Source organism: Tachysurus fulvidraco, chromosome 13 (genome assembly GCF_022655615.1).
Source record: "Tachysurus fulvidraco isolate hzauxx_2018 chromosome 13, HZAU_PFXX_2.0, whole genome shotgun sequence".
Lineage (NCBI taxonomy): Eukaryota > Metazoa > Chordata > Actinopteri > Siluriformes > Bagridae > Tachysurus > Tachysurus fulvidraco.
Window position 1 is genome coordinate 300,315 of NC_062530.1, and position 12,500 is coordinate 312,814.

The following is a 12,500-nucleotide window of genomic DNA, read 5'->3' on the forward strand; positions in this document are numbered from 1 at the left end:
AATGTAGACATGTAAACATTCTGTAGTAATGTAGACCTGTAAAGTATTCTGTAGTAATGTAGACATGTAAACATTCTGTAGTAATGTAGACCTGTAAAGTATTCTGTAGTAATGTAGACATGTAAAGTATTCTGTAGTAATGTAGACATGTAAAGTATTCTGTAGTAATGTAGACATGTAAAGTGTTCTGTAGTAATGTAGACATGTAAAGTATTCTGTAGTAATGTAGACATGTAAAGTATTCTGTAGTAATGTAGACATGTAAACATTCTGTAGTAATGTAGACATGTAAAGTATTCTGTAGTAATGTAGACATGTAAACATTCTGTAGTAATGTAGACATGTAAAGTATTCTGTAGTAATGTAGACATGTAAACATTCTGTAGTAATGTAGACATGTAAACATTCTGTAGTAATGTAGACATGTAAACATTCTGTAGTAATGTAGACATGTAAACATTCTGTAGTAATGTAGACCTGTAAACATTCTGTAGTAATGTAGACCTGTAAACATTCTGTAGTAATGTAGACATGTAAAGTATTCTGTAGTAATGTAGACCTGTAAAGTATTCTGTAGTAATGTAGACATGTAAAGTATTCTGTAGTAATGTAGACATGTAAAGTATTCTGTAGTAATGTAGACCTGTAAAGTGTTCTGTAGTAATGTAGACATGTAAAGTATTCTGTAGTAATGTAGACATGTAAAGTGTTCTGTAGTAATGTAGACATGTAAAGTGTTCTGTAGTAATGTAGACATGTAAAGTATTCTGTAGTAATGTAGACCTGTAAAGTGTTCTGTAGTAATGTAGACATGTAAAGTGTTCTGTAGTAATGTAGACATGTAAAGTATTCTGTAGTAATGTAGACATGTAAACATTCTGTAGTAATGTAGACATGTAAAGTATTCTGTAGTAATGTAGACATGTAAACATTCTGTAGTAATGTAGACATGTAAACATTCTGTAGTAATGTAGACCTGTAAACATTCTGTAGTAATGTAGACCTGTAAACATTCTGTAGTAATGTAGACATGTAAAGTATTCTGTAGTAATGTAGACATGTAAAGTATTCTGTAGTAATGTAGACATGTAAACATTCTGTAGTAATGTAGACCTGTAAAGTATTCTGTAGTAATGTAGACATGTAAACATTCTGTAGTAATGTAGACCTGTAAAGTATTCTGTAGTAATGTAGACATGTAAAGTATTCTGTAGTAATGTAGACATGTAAAGTATTCTGTAGTAATGTAGACATGTAAAGTGTTCTGTAGTAATGTAGACATGTAAAGTGTTCTGTAGTAATGTAGACATGTAAAGTATTCTGTAGTAATGTAGACATGTAAAGTATTCTGTAGTAATGTAGACATGTAAAGTATTCTGTAGTAATGTAGACATGTAAACATTCTGTAGTAATGTAGACATGTAAAGTATTCTGTAGTAATGTAGACATGTAAACATTCTGTAGTAATGTAGACATGTAAAGTATTCTGTAGTAATGTAGACATGTAAACATTCTGTAGTAATGTAGACATGTAAAGTATTCTGTAGTAATGTAGACATGTAAAGTATTCTGTAGTAATGTAGACCTGTAAACATTCTGTAGTAATGTAGACATGTAAAGTAGTCTGTAGTAATGTAGACATGTAAAGTATTCTGTAGTAATGTAGACATGTAAAGTAGTCTGTAGTAATGTAGACATGTAAAGTATTCTGTAGCCTCTCTGAACTGTTGTGGAACTCTATAACATATTAACTTCAATATGAAGAGAGAAGACCCCACAGAAGACCCCACAGAAGACCCCACAGAAGACCCCAGTGTTGGTCTGACAGCATGCAGACAGAGAGATGATGCTGTGATGTGATGTGGAGATTTTAAGCTGCTTGTCTGTGGTGTAAATATTCAAAATGTTCACAGTTTTTAAAAGGCAATAAAAATATATTTCACTGTTATTTTATTTATTTATTCATTTTTATCTTTGACTTTCTTTAGGGACAGTAAAGAAACGATTTAAATGCTTCACTGTTTTTGTGTCAGATCTTTTTCCCAGTGAAGTCAGACGGCTGTATGCTAAGTTTAAAGCCTGAACGCTGCTGAACTCCGTGCTAATAAATATCACTAAGAGGAGAGAGAAAGCGTCGTGATATTGTGCAGTTAATGGGATAAGAACTTAAAGCCTACAACACCTTTAAACATGCACATGGGGGAAATTATCATCTAATACACAGGAGTCTAATTAAATACCAAAATCCCACCCTGATTTTTTCCCCAGACGTTCTGTTCACTTAAACATCAGACGGAGTAAGATCTAATCTTCATTTTCAGTTATTGTGATACTTTTAACACTTCTGACCCCTCCGGTTCTGACCCCTCCTGTTCTGACCCCTCCTGTTCTGACCCCTCTGGTTCTGACCCCTCCTGTTCTGACCCCTCCTGTTCTGACCCCTCCGGTTCTGACCCCTCCTGTTCTGACCCCTCCGGTTCTGACCCCTCCGGTTCTGACCCCTCCTGTTCTGACCCCTCCGGTTCTGACCCCTCCGGTTCTGATCCCACCTGTTCTGACCCCTCCGGTTCTGACCCCACCTGTTCTGACCCCTCCGGTTCTGACCCCACCGGTTCTGACCCCTCCGGTTCTGACCCCACCGGTTCCGACCCCTCCGGTTCTGACCCCTCCGGTTCTGACCCCACCGGCTCTGACCCCACCTGACAGATCTCACCCTTTACACTGGACCACTTACACTGAACTCATGTGTGGCATGAAGACTGTGTTTAAAATGGGACTGAGGAATGTGGCTCCAGGTCTTGGTGGTGTTTACAGATCTGTGCCCATTCTGAGTCACTGAGTCACTGAGTCACCTTCCGCTGACTCGTTTGTTTTTTACTGGCTTTCGGAGAACGTTGAATCGGATCCAGTGATTGTGTGGACACAAAATCATGTAGGAAACTCACTGAGAACAAAGACAAGGCCTACATCCATCATCTGCTCCAAACCTGGATTTATCTTAATTAATTATCTAAACCTGCATCACACGACCTTGCTGTTTATTTCCTAACAATCATTTTCCCCACTGGTGTGTGTTTAAAGTTGGGCATTAAGCTTAGTATTAATCCAGATGTTTCTAATATTTGACTAAAACATCAGCAGTGAAATGATGGAGAGATGATGAGAGATGATGAAAAGAGATAGAGAGATGATAAAGTGAGTGTGTTTATTGTGATGGTGTTCATTGTGTTTATTGTGATGGTGTTTATTGTGTTTATTGTGATGGTGTTCATTGTGTTTATTGTGATGGTGTTTATTGTGTTTATTGTGATGGTGTTCATTGTGTTTATTGTGATGGTGTTCATTGTGTTTATTGTGATGGTGTTTATTGTGTTTATTGTGATGGTGTTCATTGTGTTTATTGTGATGGTGTTTATTGTGTTTATTGTGATGGTGTTTATTGTGATGGTGTTTATTGTGTTTATTGTGATGGTGTTTATTGTGTTTATTGTGATGGTGTTCATTGTGTTTATTGTGTTTATCGTGTTAATTGTGTTTATTGTGATGGTGTTTATTGTGTTAATTGTGATGGTGTTTATTGTGTTTATTGTGTTTATTGTGATGGTGTTTATTGTCTTTATTGTCTTTATTGTGTTAATTGTGATGGTGTTTATTGTGTTTATTGTGTTTATTGTCTTTATTGTGATGGTGTTTATTGTGTTTATTGTCTTTATTGTGTTAATTGTGATGGTGTTCATTGTGTTTATTGTGTTTATTGTGTTTATTGTGATGGTGTTTATTGTGTTTATTGTGATGGTGTTCATTGTGTTTATTGTGTTTATTGTGTTTATTGTGTTTATTGTGTTTATTGTGATGGTGTTTATTGTGTTTATTGTGATGGTGTTTATTGTGTTTATTGTGATGGTGTTTATTGTGTTTATTGTGTTTATTGTGTTTATTGTGTTTATTGTGATGGTGTTTATTGTGTTTATTGTGATGGTGTTTATTGTGTTTATTGTGTTTATTGTGTTTATTGTGATGGTGTTTATTGTGTTTATTGTGATGGTGTTCATTGTGATTTCTCTAATTAAACTGATCTCTGTGTATCAGGTTTATTGTGGTGCCTCATGGCTGTAAATCCTCATAAGAAATTTGGAGAAGGTTCTGGGTTCAGGGTGACATGACGTCCACGGTGACAGGGTGTGTCTCAGCCTCCGTCTAGACCGGAAGAGCAGTGCAGGAAAGAGGCTGTAATTAGCAGCGATGTCTGAAATCTGCAGTTTATCTACATCAAAGCTGAGGTTCTCTCTGTGTTCTCCATTGGGACCAAACACAGGAAGAGGATGATAACGAGAGCTCCAGCCATGTTTCAGCTCTTTATAATCAGCTGGAGACGTTTCCCAGCGTCCCACGCCTCGCCCACCCCTCCAGGATGACAGGGACAGTACGACATCAGACGTTATCAGATGCTGTTAGACATTATCAGATGTCAGTGTGACGTTAGACAGCCGAGCAGAGTTCCTCTTAAGTAAGACTAAGGCTCACGTTCAGACTAATTAAGTACGGCTCATCAGAGGGGGTGTAAAATTTCGGCAGTATTTAAGTATTCACTAACAGCTCTATCCAAAAATACTATATTACATGGAAAAGGAAGGGGGCACAAACTTTTAGACAAGACACGACTCCTTCAGGTGACTGAGTGTTAATAAGAGATGAAGGTCATGTGACAGGGTTTTATTTTCTCGCCTTGACTGAGCCCAAGCTCCAGGTTCACTTACACACAGTGAAGACTGATGCTGAGAAATAACTCAGAAATTACTGAGAAATTGTTGTGTTAAAAAAAATCATATTTCCCAAAAATCCTGAGAGGAATTTGAACTTGTGGACGTCGTATTTGAACTTGTGGACGTCGTATTTGAACTTGTGGACGTCGTATTTGAACTTGTGGACGTCGTATTCCAGCCAACAGTGGACAAATCTGAAGCACACGGAAAGTTGTCATTTTTATTCCATATCTCTCTGACCTCAGTTCCAGGGTTCTGAGGGACTCTCAGGTCTGACAGGCAGACAATGAGACTCGCACCAATCTCACCGTATTAATGCCCTAATTGGACAAAAACAGGAAGTAGACAAGCAATATCTATCAAGTGGTTTCCTCTTGAAACTCCATTTGTTTCAGGCTGCCAACCTACAGGAGACGCTAAACAACATTCCTGTCTGTGCAGCTATCACTGAGGAAGTTTTATATCAAAACACAGTTCAGAGCTGCTCACTGGCACTGAGCTGATGGCAGGTCACCAGTCTGAAGCACCATTTGTCTCCTAGCAGGACTCCAGCACTCCTTCTCACTAACTCCTAAATCCTGCTGCTTACAGCACATGAGCTTAGAAATGATTCATATTTAATAATAATTAAAAACAATTTACTCTTACACATTGAAGCTGATTATTATTATTATTATTATTATTATTATTATTATTATTGTTGTTGTTGTTGTTGTTGTTGTTGTTGTTGTTGTTGTTGTTGTTGTCCCATATTATTAACAGCAGAAACAGAGTGGTTAACAAATGGTTAATTAATTACAGATGTGTAAAACTGTTACACAGCACTGACTCTGACACTGACTCACCACATCATACACAACCGTCCCTGTGACTGACCTGTTGCTATAGAAACCATAAGGTATCAGAGCGAGGACATTAATATAAAGCTGTGATGTTCAGATGCTCTACTGTCAGAGCTGCTGTTCTAGAGAATTAATCAACACCTGAGCACCAATCAGAGTCCAGAACTCAGTCATGTGATGATGATGATGATGATGATGATGATGATGATGATGATGATGTAAACACTACAGGAGGTTTAACTGCAATCTGATTGTCACAGTCTTCACTTAGGAACGTTAGATAAAAGCAGAAATAAACCAGTTACTTTCTGTTCTCACACTCATATCTAAGTCCATGTCTGTTCTGTGTTTGACTTTTCACCATCACAAGGAGAATCTTTATCAGCCTTGACAACAGATGATTTGTGTTTAATTTACTGAACAATCCACAACACTTCTTACCCTCTCTCAGAACCTCTCAAAATGTCTGATTTACTTCTGTCAGGACAAGGACGTCTGCCCATGAACTAAGTGGATGACGTCAGTGATGATGTGACTGATCCTCCTCCTCCTCCTCCTCCTCCTCTGACTTATAAATTTGTGTTGTTAACCTTCATCATGTATAGAGAGGTTGAATCATCTACTCAGACTCTCTTCTGTCCCCCGGCACAAATCATAGTGGTTCCACACCTTCACGCTCGGGACACAAAGGGGGCAGATCTGTCGATCACATGATTATGAGTATTTGCCTGTCTTGCCTTTGGGTCTTCATCTTTGAGCCTCTTCATTGACTCAGTTTAACTAAATGATTCATTCATCCTGATTCACTGATTTGTTCTCATTCACTTCCGAATCGATGTGTGACATTTTCACTGTTGATTCATTCGTTCATTATCTTTAATAGAGCGAATTATTTACATTATTCTTACATGTTTAGTACAATAAGTATTTTCACACCTAGAACTACATATAATTAATATTCAAATGTTTGAATTTGATGGTATCAAACATATCAAATGAGAGAATCACTTTAACGATACGATTCACCCGGTCAGATAAATGAGTCCTGCTTCACCTTCACTGATAGAAATGGAATAATGTTTGTGGAAGTGAATGAGGAGTGATATGATGCAGAGGAAGAAAAGGAACAGTTCAGTTTGTGGTGGTGACTGATCAGTTTGTGGTGGTGACTGATCAGTTTGTGGTGGTGACTGATCAGTTTGTGGTGGTGACTGATCAGTTTGTGGTGGTGACTGATTCACACGTCTACCATGAGCAGAAGTTTAACTGAAAACAAGATCCTTCAGTGTTATTTCCCGTCGTACCCTGTGGTGCACTGTGTGCCATATTAGTTTCTTTTCTGTCACTCGCTGGTTTATGAGTTTCTCACCCGGCCCACAGGACACATTTATACGTTTTATATGGTGTAATTTAGACGTGTGTCGTAGCAGTGCTCACACTCTAATCTTTAATCTCAAATCAAACAGGTCATGTGTTCAAACACATCTGATCTCAACTCACGAGCACAGAGTTACAGAGACATCATACTGTCTAACACGGTGGAATGAGTTCTGCTGCCTAGTGAGGGATTGAACCTTCAGACTGAATTACTGTCTCACACTCTAAGTGTGACCTTAGCCTTAGTTTCTCACTGGGATACTGAATGATAGGGAGATGAGCCGAGAGCTGAAGTGATGGGAGGAGCGGAGGCTCGAGTCCCCGAGTCACGTCCCAGAGCACGTCTCTGTCTGACAGAATATTTACTGATGAAATCTGTGAGTTCCGGACTCAGTAAACACTGAACTAGATAATAACACACATACATACAAAATACAAACACACACCCACACACACACACACACACACACACACACACACACACACACACACACACACAATGTGTGTCCATAAGGGTGAGAGAAGGTTTTATCATCTTGATAATCCTAAATGAGATTCCTGATCATTTCATTTAATTGTACACAAATGTATTAAATAAATAACTAAAGATAGAGTTAGCTTGAGGTGTTTGAGTCCAGATGTTTGAGTCCAGATGTTTGAGTCCAGATGTTGTGTAACATTTTGTGGGGTTTGTCTAAGCTAATCCAGCCTCTGTTACTGATCCATCTTCAGTGTTCCTGTTAATCACCTGTAACACAGTCTTCTGTTGGCTTGGAAAAAAAACCACAACAACAATTTCTTATGACTTGCTCTTAATTAACTACAGTTTCTTACTTTGTTGTGTTCCTGAGTTTTCTGTCCTGTCCTGTCCTGTCCTGTCCTGTCCTGTCCTGTCCTGTCCTGTCCTGTCCTGTCCTGTCCTGTCCTGTCCTGTACTGTACTGAGTTTCTTTAACACACACAGAAGATAAAATCACTAAGTAAATATTTGTGAAGTAAATGGAGAAGAAATCGGATGTTTCTGTCTGTCTTTCTTTATTTCTGTCTCTTTCACACACTAAAACACACTCGTTTGTTTTCTTGCTCATCCCGTCTCTCTGCATCGTGCTCTTCTATAAACTATTTACACACAGCAGAGGCGGTTGCCATGGTGACACTGCGGTTGCCGAGGCGCAGGTGTTCCTGTTTGCTTTTTACATTTTTCACATTTTAGAGCGTAATAAATGTTGGTCTGAATCCAGACTGCTCTCAAAAACAGTGTTTATTTATCTCAGAGATTCAGTCACCCAGATACGTTTACACGAGTGGAGGAGAGCGCACTTCCTGTTATTCTTACTCTTCCTCCACTGGACTCCTGCAATCCCACGAACCCCAGCATTCGTGTGTGTGTGTGTGTGTGTGTGTGTGTGTGTGTGTGTGTGTGTGTGTGTGTGTGTGCGTGTGTGTGCGTGTGTGTGTGTGCGTGTGCCTTCAGTAAACAGCACACACACACACACACACACACACACACACACACACACACACACACACACACACACACACACACACACACACACACACACACACACAGAAGAATGTGCATCAGGAATCATAAACAGTTTAGGAGATTGTTTTATTATTTTATTAATACACTTGTGGATTAGAGACAGACTGCTGCCTCGGGTCATGAGGCACACTGTGTTCCAGCAGGTGATTAGGTTTTATCTCACGATGATACGACGTTGTTTAGTCAAACACATTAGCTTCATAACTGCTATAAAGAGTGTGTAAAAGTGATAATGAGTGATAAAGTGAACGTGTTAATGCAGATACACGTCTTCTAATAACTTTATAAACATTGTACTTTCATTTTAATTTAAAAATAAACCTAAAATGTTTGGTGTATGAATAAATTCTCACGGGGCAGAATTTAGTAGCACTCTCAAAATGTTTCTGCACTAGGACACACACACACACACACACACGCACACACACACACACACACACACACACACACACACACACACACACACACACACACACACACACACACACACACACAAACTTGGTCTAGTTTGGCCACCCAGTAAACATTTCTTAAAACTTTCACTGATGATATCATTGGAATGTGATCTGGAAGAGGGTGTGTGTGTGTGTGTGTGTGTGTGTGTGTGTGTGTGTGTGTGTGTGTGTGTGTGTGTGTGTGTGTGTGTGTGTGATGAGCAGGCCAGTGGTGTTGGCACTAGTGAAGCGTTAGGAGGAAATCGGTGGCCTCACATTGTCTCACAGAGGGTCAGTGAGGGCCGAATAAGCATCACTCATCTCTCTCTCTGTCTCTCTCTGTGTCTCTCTCTCTCTCTCTCTCTCTCTCTCTCTCTGTCTCTCTCTTTCTATCTAAATACAGTGACCTCAGGAGAAAATAAACTTATCTCTGCAGAAATGACTTTAGAACTGAGATCAGAACACAAAACTAATCCCTGTCAGTGCCTCTGTGACACGGTGGAAGAAAAAGTGAGTAATCTGGGTTTGTAATACAGCAGAAATCCCAGCAGGCACTTTACATTCCAGGTCTGTCAGAGAATAATAGAATAAAATGGAGGAATAGAAACACCCCAAGTTGAGTTGACTGTTTCCTGTAACAGGAAGTTCTCCATGTCCTTTATTCTCTCAGCTCTAAACACTCGTCCCCTCAGCAGTCTCTCTTTATTCTCTCAGCTCTAAAGACTCGTCCCCTCAGCGGTCTCTCTTTATTCTCTCAGCTCTAAACACTCGTCCCCTCAGCAGTCTTTATTCTCTCAGCTCTAAACACTCGTCCCCTCAGCGGTCTCTCTTTATTCTCTCAGCTCTAAACACTCGTCCCCTCAGCGGTCTCTCTTTATTCTCTCGGCTCTAAACACTCGTCCCCTCAGCGGTCTCTCTTTATTCTCTCGGCTCTAAACACTCGTCCCCTCAGCAGTCTCTCTTTATTCTCTCAGCTCTAAACACTCGTCCCCTCAGCGGTCTCTCTTTATTCTCTCACTTCAAGTTAATGAGCTTGTCTTGCTTGTCTGAGAGCACCAAATTTCTTGGTGTTCATCTAGCGGAGAACTTCACCTGGTCACTCAACACCAGCTCCATCATAAAGAAAGCCCAGCAGTGCCTCTACTTCTGATGAAGGCTGAGGACACCCCCCCCCCCCCCCCATTGGAGTCTCTCTTCCCTCTATCATGGACACTTACACCACACGCTGCATCCACAAAGCAAACAGCATTGTGAACCCCACACACCCTCACACACACTCTTCACCCCACACACCCTCACACACACTCTTCACCCCACACACCCTCACACACACTCTTCACCCCACACACCCTCACACACACTCTTCACCCCACACACCCCTCACACACACTCTTCACCCCACACACCCCTCACACACACTCCACCTCACACACACCTCACAAACACTCTTCACCCCACACACACCTCACACACACTCTTCACCTCATACACCCCTCACACACACTCCACCTCACACACACCTCACAAACACTCTTCACCCCACACACCCTCACACACACTCTTCACCCCACACACCCTCACACACACTCTTCACCCCACACACACCTCACACACACTCTTCACCCCACACACCCCACACACACACACCACCCCACACACACCTCACCAACCCTCTGCACCCCACCCCCCCCACACACACACTCGTCACCCCACACACCCTCACACACTCTTCACCCCACACACCCTCACACACACACTTCACCCCACACACACACGCACACCTCTTCACCCCACACACCCCTCACACACACCCACCTCACACACACTCACAAACACTCTCACCCCACACACCCCTCACACACACTCTTCACCCCACACACACCTCACACACCTCACCTCACACCTCACACACAATCTTCACCCCACACTCCCCTAACACACACTCCACCTCACACACACCTCACAAACACTCTTCACCCCACACACCCCTCACACACACTCTTCACCCCACACACACCTCACACACACTCTTCACCTCATACACCCTCACACACACTCTTCACCCCACACACCCCTCACACACACTCTTCACCTCACACACACCTCACAAACACTCTTCACCCCACACACCCCTCACACACACTCTTCACCCCACACACCCCTCACACACACTCTTCACCCCACACACCCCTCACACACACTCTTCACACTCCTGCTGTCTGGAAACAGGTACCGAAGCATTCAGGCCTCACCACCAGACTGTGTAACAGTTTCTTCCCACAAGCCATAAGACTCCTTAATAACTGAACTGAACTGAGCACAACACACACACACACACACACACACACACACACACACACACACACACACACACACACACACACACACACACACACACACACACACATCAACTGTATGGACTGCACATACCTACACCAAATACACACACTTCCACTATACATCCATCAACCTGTTACATGCTGTTTTACACACTGTTCAACATCTGAGCACCAATCAGAGTCCAGAACTCAGCAGTGTGTTGTGGAGTTAAATAGAATACATTATGTTGTAAATGTATAATATCTTAACAATTATAAAACAGTGCATTTGTGTGCGTGTGTGTGTGCGTGTGTGTGTGCGTGTGTGTGTGAGTCTGTGTGTGAGTCTGTGTGTGTGTGTGTGTGTGTGTGTGTGTGTGTGTGTGTGTGTGTGTGGTGTGTGTGTGGTGTGTGTGTGTGGTGTGTGTGTGTGGTGTGTGTGTGGTGTGTGTGTGTGTGTGTGTGTGTGGTGTGTGTGTGTGGTGTGTGTGTGGTGTGTGTGAGGTGTGTGTGTTGGTGGTGTGTGTGTGGTGTGTGTTTGTGTGTGTGTGTGAGTCTGTGTGTGTTGTGTGTGTGTGTCGTGTGTGTGTGTGTGTGTGGTGTGTGTGTTGTGTGTGTGTGTGTTGTGTGTCTTCTGTGTGTGTTGTGTGTGTGTGTTGTGTGTGTGTATTGTGTGTGTGTGTATTGTGTGTGTGTGTTGTGTGTGTGTATTGTGTGTGTTTGTGTGTTGTGTGTGTTGTGTGTTTGAGTCTGTGTGTGTGTGTGTTGTGTGTGTGTTGTGTGTGTGTGTTGTGTGTGTAGTGTGTGTATTGAGTCTGTGTGTGTGTGTGTGTGTGTGTGTGTGTGTGTGTGTGTGTGTGTGTGTGTGTGTTTGTGTGTGTGTGTCTGTGTGTGTGAAGGACAAATGACAAAAACAGTCTCCAACGTCTCCACCTTTTACAGAGGAACCTGGTGTGTGATGTTCCTTGAGTAGGAGATGCTGTGAGAATGGAGTCAGTCACAGGGTTTCTTTCCATGTGAACGTTGGAGTGTTGAGGTGCTGAGGTTTAAAGCTCTGGACATAAAGTTTCTCATTGTGGAACCTTTAGAGGTTTCTCCAGAAGAACAGAGAGAAGAAATATTATAGAATTAACCTTTGAATTTAAATCAGCAATAATGCTGGACATTTGTCATGAACCATGACGAGACTCAGTGTTATCATTCTGAAGTTCCTCTGCTCGT